Below are 8,545 nucleotides of genomic sequence, written 5' to 3'. Positions count from 1 at the left end.
AAAAAAAAAGATGTTCCGCCGGGTTTGGCGAGCTCCATTTTCTCCGGGGCCGCCGAGTCCGGATTATGAAGGGATTCATGTTCCATGGGGAGACTTTGGGATGGCCGGGTATAAGATGTGGGTTGAAAGGGGGTTGGGAAACCGATGTATCGTTACGCATTGTATTAAAAGTTTTATATGTTACAAAGATTTTCTTTGATTCAAGGAAGGCAAAAGCATGTTATTCTTCTAAAGATTTTCGTTATGTATTTGTGTCATGATTCGAGAGTCGGGCTCGTGATTACGGGTATTATGTTAGTCGGCCGGGTTCACTCGGCCCTAAATAAGGGTCGGGTGCCTATCACGCCCCTAAATGTAAAACCGTGTGACATTTCCCGTAAGAGATACATGATGAAACATCAAAGATAATAAGGTATGAATGCTTTACTTTATGTATAGGTCGTGTGTGGCCAATCTATATTGTTATTGTGTTGTAGCCCCGTGAAGCAATGATATTACGTGGGTCACAGACAGATGGTATCGCCATATTACAAGGGAAACTCGCTAAATTTTTCTAGATCCTCGATGACTTAACATTCGGTGACCTATCGTTTCAAAAAGCGGGGGGAAGAATGTTACACCTCGAAAATTCCCCTAGTATACAGTATAATCTCGCGAAGGATATGACGTATAACAGATTGATAAGCAAAAAGTAGTAATTGATGGTCCTAAGTAAGATTTCCAAGGACATCCGAGGGAAGGCAAGGAAGTTGTTAAGGGAATCGAGTTATAAATTAGTGTGTCGGATGAAAACTATGAGTATGGGGTTAGGGATACCTTAAGGATGTTGCAGAGAAGAGTTATGACGTCCCCTAGATTGCCGATTTAAGTGATAAACAAGTGCCAACAAGGCTCACAAGGATTGGAGATCAAACGAAATGACGGGAAACCATTCCGGTGGAACTGTGAGTTCCACGGCCATGTTCCACGGACAACACCATGTTCCACGGCCCGTGGATATGTCCGTGGAACAGCCAGTAGAAAGGGTGGCTGGCTGGTCATGAACCACGACCAGTTCCACGGCCAGCAAAGGGTTCCACGGACCGTGAAGTCGTCCGCAGGAAGTCCCACCTTACCGAACCTCTCCAAGTCTTTAAATGTTAAGTCCACTTCATTTTATTCATTTCCAATCACGACTTCAACTTATTCACACCTATAGGACTTTCTAAACATTTCATCCACAAGAAAACTAAGTGAATCAAGGATCAACAACAAGAAATCAAGAGAATCAAGCTTAAGAAACTCCATTAAAGCTACCAAAGTCAAGGAATTCCAAGAGAGAAGAAATAGTGGTTTTGTGCTAGAAGGTGTATTATCATTCAAGGTTTATTCCTCCACCATTCGAGGTGAGTTTCATGAACTTTACATGTTATTTGAAGTATTATTAAGATGAAACACTTAGATTATGAAAGAGTATGGAAAATGGATTATAAATGGGTGAATAATGTCATTGTTGAATAATAGGTTCAGGTGAATCATGAAAAGGGTTATGTGAGATTGTGAATGTGTGTTATAAATGACCTATAGAACATGAAATAAGTATTATAAATGAACAAACGCGACGATGGACTTTTAGCCATGAATATGGAGTATTGAAGTAAAATTGTGAGATACGAATTATATGAATAAATGACGATTGTTGTTAGCGATATTGTGATGGTTGTTATGAGTGTTGGAAGTTGATATGGAATATGGCGGAAAGTAGTATAAACAAAGGGAAACGCCGCTCAATTTTCTTTAGCCTTAAGAGGCATGGTTTTATAATTGCCGAGCTAATGACGATACGGATTCTCTTGAAGGTAAAGGCGAGGACGTTAAAGAAGGACGAGCAAGTTGTAAAGTAATTAAACGACAAAGGTATGTGAGGCATTACACTTCCTTCTAAGGCATGAATCTTATGCATGATTTTCCTCTTCTCCTTCACGAATCTTCTACGTTCCTAGAGATGAAAAGTCTAAATTCAAGTAGCGAGATCGGATAAGAAATATGCTATGAATGTAATAAAGACTCTAGAGACCACGATATGGTGTTCTTACGAGATCAATAATGATGGTCACGATCCATTGGAATTCTTTCTTATATGCACTCACCTTGTATTGTAAATCCTCCTAAGGTGAGATATAACGCTTATGCTCATTCCATAACATGACCGGGGGTTTACAACCTTACGTCACCCCGACATAAGCATAGCCGCTCTTAAGCTTAATGTATGTATATGTATATGTAACTAAGGATGCTAAACTATGGTAAAATTATGATAAGCCACTTTATATGTCCATGAAATGAATGTTAATGATGACAAGTATATGAATTGCACGGTACGTGTGATAATGTGATTCCACCGCGCCTAATTGGCCGGACATGTCACCGCTACGCCTGCTGGCCGCTATGATTCCACCGCGCCTAATTGGCCTGGGACATGTCACCGCTACGGCGGGTCGTCAGGATTCCACCCGCCCCGAGAAAGGGCGGACATGTCACCACCAGCGGGTCAAGATGTGGGATGGTTACCCGGACGCGGGTAACGATATGATGATGTATGATTGACGTGACGATGCTCGATGCTATGATAATGTATGTGATGTATTTATGTATGATGTACGTACATGAAACCGGTTCATATGTAAAGAGTGTACAAAGTTATACCCTCATCTCATGACTTATGATTTCCAGATTATGTTGTTTCACTCGCCTACATACTCCGCACAATGTTCGCACGACGTCCTTTCTTCTGACATCGTGTTCATGGCCACAGTAGGCAGGGAGACGATGCCGATCCCAGAGCTGCAGAGGCCGATTTGGGAGCACTCCATCATCCGGAGGTGCTATTGATTATTCTTTTGGTACATATTTGTATATTCATATTTTGGGCATGACGGGTCCTCATTCCGTCCATATGTCTAGTACTCTAGCAGAGCCTCGTAGGATACGTGTGGGTAGTAGTCTAGTCTCTATGTGTGTATGTACGTGTATAGGTGTATATAATATTTTGATGGCCTAAAGGTTTATGTTTATGAAAATCATTAAGTTTCTAATAATGATATGTTTCCATCAAATTGAGCGCATATATTATGTATGAAAGGTTACGGGTAATGGGATGAGTGGTGTCTCTGCAAGTTGGGGCCCTGATACTCCGTCGCGCTCGTAGTTCTGGCTCAGACAATTTTAAGTACCTGAGTCTCTGGACAATAAATAAAATCAACTGTGCGCCCTAAAGGGTCTAGGTAATTTTATGAAATTATTTGGGATAATATTTCACCCTTTTAAATTGATAAAGAAACCTCCAAGGTATTTTAAATTTTTATAAAAACTGATGATATTTAAAGAATATTTTTATTGAAATGAATCAAAGGGGCAAAAAAAAAAACCCTTTTTGGATAATTATTTGTTTCATTAATTAAATCAAGGAAAAATTAGATTAATAGGTGATTTTATTCCATTTTATTGTCCAAGGTATTTTGAGTAATTAAAATAATTGACCATTTTACCCTTTAAATCTTGAATTTGTGTGCGTTTGCGTAGTTGAATAATTTTCCTTTATCTGATTAATTAATTCGTAAACCGGTATCTGCAAAATGATTTTATTTTTATTTTTGAGTCTTGTTTTAAATTATTCAAGTCCTAATGGACTAATAATTAGTTTTTCTTTATTTATTAGTTTATTTTTTTCTGACATTTTATACATATATATGTATATGCACCATGTATATACCAATATACATGGTGCATATACATATATGTGTATGTATATAGAGAGAGGCCCAGCCTTTTAAAAAAATAAAGGGACTGTGCCCAAGTCCAGCAAGGACCGGACTTGGTCCATAGGTTAAACAGCAGCCCATAATCCTCCCCATCCGTCATTTTTCAAAAGATAACCCTTGGGGGTCACAAAAGAAGTTAAGTGGGGAGGCAAGGCGCAGGGCTAAAACCCTAGCACCCCCCCTTGTTCCACTACCTACCCCGCCTCTTTCTCGGTCCCGTCCCATCGTGTTTGACTCGTAGCGTGAAGAGAGAAGGCGAAACCATTAATGCTTCGTCCTTCTCTCCATGAAATCAGGCCAAACAAGCCCTTAAAGGTACAATCCCTTCCTTTTTATTTCTGTCATTATTGTTGATGTGGAGGCTTGTAAGCCGTTGATTTCGTTGTTACACCATAGATCTGAACCGTATATCTGAGTTTGTGAGCAGGACTTGCATAAAATTTGCAAGTCTTGCATCGGTGGTAGTAGTTCTAAAGGCATTCTTGGGTTTCTATAAAGACAAACCCCGATTTATTCGAAAAAGGGGGTTGGAGACCAAAAAATAGACTGAAAATCGCCATTTTTAGTCTTAAGAGTTCCAAAGTCAAAATTTCGTTTTAAACTTAAGTTTTTTCTAAGTTTTCCCAGTTCTAAAATTTATATTTTATCGTTGTGTGGTGTTCGTGGTGGCTTGAGTTTGTCATTGGAGCACAAGGGCTTCCAAATCCATCGCTTCACCCCGGTTGCACTCACAATGTTATATCCCGTATTTTGTACATTGGGACAATCCGGGTTAACTATGATAAGTTAGGGACACTTGTATAATTCTTGTGTGAGCATAAAAGATGACTACTAAGTCATCTTTCTTCATTTCCACACTTAGAAAAAAAAAGAGAACTTGGATGAACAAAGAAGGCCATTCGGCCAAGAACCTCAAAATTCAAGTCCAAGATTTAGCCATCACAAAATTATTTCTTCTTAGCAAACCCACTAATTGAAGGGTCCTTGTTAACACGTGGAGTGTTGTTTCAGTCAACAAACCGCCGTTTTCATCCGTTGCTAACCCTAGCCAAGTTGGAAGTCTGAGAGGAAAGGTAAGATTTAATCTTGTTTTTATGTGTTATGAATGATGTGTGCATGTTGTAGTATGCAAAAATGGATGAAATTTATGAAATATGGCATGTTGAGTTGAGCCGTGCATGGCTTGTAGCTCGTGTGGATATGTGTGTTGTGTTGAAGTGATGAGTTAAGTTCTATGTAGCATGTTTAATTGTTGTGGTGTGTTGAATGGATGAGAATCAATTAACAGCATGCATGTATGGTGGTGGCCAAATATGGGTCATGTTGTGTGACAAAGAAAGAATTAATATTGCTAAGGTTTTAATGTTGTCGTCATGGAATTCTATGTTGACGATAAGAGTTTAATGACTCAAGATCATATTGTAAATGTTGCGGGCTGGATTTGAGGATTATGTGCATTTAATGTAATTTCTATATTTGTGAGAATGACATTGTTAGAATGTGGATTGTTGGAGCAAATCATGATTCGGAAGCTTATGTAATGTGTTATGGTTGAGGTTCTCGGGTTTGGGATGTGTAAATTGGAGCAATTGTTGGATTGTTGGAAATATTATATGAATTGTTTAAAATGTTCTTGAATGTTGTTGGTATGGGTTCGGACTAGTATTTGAATGTATAAGTCATGATGTTGGCTTGAATGTGTCGTTGAATTGAATATAATGAATGTTGTTGGATTATGTAGAAAGAGTATTTAATGTTAGAATGCGTATTGAATTGATTATTGATGTTGCTAGTTTGGTTGTTGGTGTTGTTGTTGAAGCATTTGGCCGAGTTGAATTCTCGGGGTTGTTGCATTTACAGGGGAAATGCTGCCCAAATTTCCGTAGAATTACGTGCTAGTTTGGAAATGAACTCCTAAATGCCTATAGTAATGTTGGTATTTAATGATGTTATGTAGATCTTGGGGAGTCCGAGACATAGGCTTGATTTGGATTAGCTTTGAGAGCGATCGAGGTATGTAAAGCTCACCCTTCCTTCTTTTGGCATGCCTTAGTTATAAATAGGCTATGACACGAGCCTCGAGGAAATTCTATTCTCGCGATCCGAGCATGTCTATGATTCTTATTTATTTCTTGGCATTCGTATGCTTGATGTGATGAAATATTGACCCTTATGTCTTTGGAATATTTGATTTTCAAATGTTGCATAAAAAGTTTTGTTTTTAAAGAGTTCGTAACTACGAACGACCGTAACTTTCACGAAGGCTCGGATTGCCTCGATATGTTCGTAGAGCTTTTATGGCATATGATAACTATGTTTTCCCATAGGCGGCCCAACTTGGGTCGACACCCATCCGTGGGCCCCGAACTTTTTTACTTACTTCGGCTGATGACTTTGAAAGAATATGATATGACTATTATTCGATTTCAAGTACGATCAGTTCTTATCTTTTGAGTTTATGATAATGATTTTATGCATATATTACTCATACTCCTCGCTCGTGCAAATGGTTGTTGCTCTTTTCGCCGGAGTCCGGGCCGGGTGTCTGCTCGTGCGCACTATGTGATGATACGGAGTATGATGTCGGTTCAGGAGCTCTTATTGGGCGGGTGGTATGTTGAGTGTCAGTGTCCGGTTCGGCAGGAAACTCTATACATTATTGGGCGGTGTAGTGTATATGTGATATTGTCCGGATTTTTGACCGCAAAATGTCGAGTTTTCGGAGATATGAAATCTTAAAGTATGATTTGTTGGCGCCATTGACGGGCGGGCCATATTTTACGAGGCCACATGCGTGATTTGTATTTTGAAACTAGACATTTTGGTATTTTGGATATGCCTTTCTACTTTCTGTACTTTTGTTTTTTTCGATTATGACTCGGTTGTTTCTTGTATCTTACGCTGCATACTCGGTACATGTCGATGCGACCCCTGTCTCCCCGGGGGGCACGTTTCATGCCGAGGTACGGACGTACGGTTCGGTGATCAGCCATTCTAGGACACCTATTCGCTTGTTTGGAGTGCTCATTTTATTCGGGCCCACGTTTTGGTATATATTCGTCCGTTGCATATGTATTTGTTTGTTCGGGGGGTACGGCGGGGCCACTGTCCCGTCATATGATTACGATGCTGTTTAGAGGTCTGTAGACGTATATGTGGGTTGTGCCTACTTCTGTACAGGTGTGTTCATATGTTATATGTTCTAGGCGATCCCATTCGCCGTGGCAGCCTTGTCGGCTTGCCTCTGTATATATATTTTGGGCCGATGTGCCATTTGATAGCCTTGCCGGCTTCTGATGTATATATGTTTGTGTTTGAGACGATTTGAGAGTTTCTGATATTTGTGTATGTATAAGCCATCCGTACGTGACTGCGCGCGATAGGGCGGTTTGTGTGCCGGATTCGGGCAACTAGTCACGGCCTACGGGGTTGGGTCGTGACAAAAGTGGTATCGAAAACGGAGTTAGTCCTCGGAATGTACGGACGTGTCCCGTAGAGTCTTGTTTATCGGTGTGTTTTGCACCCGTTAAAAACGGGAAGCTACGGGCTTTAGGTGTTATTTTTCCCTTTCGATCTTAGATCGTGCGATAATTTGTGTTATCGGGATGCTCCCCTAATAATTGTATGTTTTAGGATGCCTCGAGAAGGGGGCGGTCCCGGAAGGGCAAGTCTACGGGGGTGGGGGAGCCGGGGGGGCCCGGAGAGTTACCGGGGCCGTCGAGCCATGCCAGTGTGCCCCCGACCCCCGGGTCGGCCACCCCGGTTGGGAGGGGCTTGGGCCCGGGGGCCCCGGGGTGGGGGGCGGTCCCCGCCGGTCCCGGGGGTTCGAGTCCCGGGGCCTCGGCCCTCCCCCCCGGCCGGGCGGAGGATCGGGGTGCGAGAGGGGCCCGGGATACGGTTTGGAGTTTGATTCGGGGGGTATGGTGTTATGTGGGGTTAGGATCGGATGCCGTATGTGATGGGAAGATCGTTTTTTGGTGGGTTTTTTGGTGATGGCGGCCCGCGGGTATGGAATTTCCCTTACGGGCCACGCCCGGGGGGGGGACGGGCCGGGGGCGCCCCCCGAGGGGTTATGAGGGGGGGCCGGCCCAGAGGGGGGTCCGGGTAGGAAGTTCGGGGGGGCGGCCTCGGCGGCGGCAAGGGATATCCTCCCCCCCGGCCCCGGCACACCCCCCGGTTGCGGGGGGGGGGGGTGTGCGGGTTTTGGGACGGTCGAGCTCGGGGCCTCGGGTTCACGGGTGGTAGGGTTCCGCGTGGGCCACCCCCCCTCGATGTCCCCCCTGTGGGGACACCCCCCGGGGGGATTTTATGATTTGTTTACTTGGGGGGCCGGGGTTTCCGAAGATGCCACGGTCGGGTTCCCGGGTGCGGGTCGGGGGCGGATTTTAAGACCTTCGGGACCCGAAGGGCTTTTGAATTGGGGGTTCTTTTGGGGCCCCACTAAAGCTCCGGCCGAAGGACCGATGAATCGGGTTTCGGCCTTCTTAGATATTTGTGATTGTATTTATTATACTCTTGGGTTTATTAATGGGAAAGGACTGGAATCTTTGAGGAATCTTGGGTCTTTAAAAGAAAATTATAGAAATTTTCTAAATGTGTCCGGACTTGGTGGATTGGGGCATGTTATTAGGGGGTTGGGGTGGTCCGGGAGATTGGAGTAAAAAAATTGGGTTAGCCCGAACCTACGGATACGAGTTTTAAGGGGTTTAATTTTTTATTCAGGGGATTTGGGGAAATTTTTGCTT

This window comes from Lycium ferocissimum, chromosome 1, assembly GCF_029784015.1.
Source record: "Lycium ferocissimum isolate CSIRO_LF1 chromosome 1, AGI_CSIRO_Lferr_CH_V1, whole genome shotgun sequence".
NCBI lineage: Eukaryota > Viridiplantae > Streptophyta > Magnoliopsida > Solanales > Solanaceae > Lycium > Lycium ferocissimum.
This window is presented reverse-complemented; position numbering follows the sequence as displayed.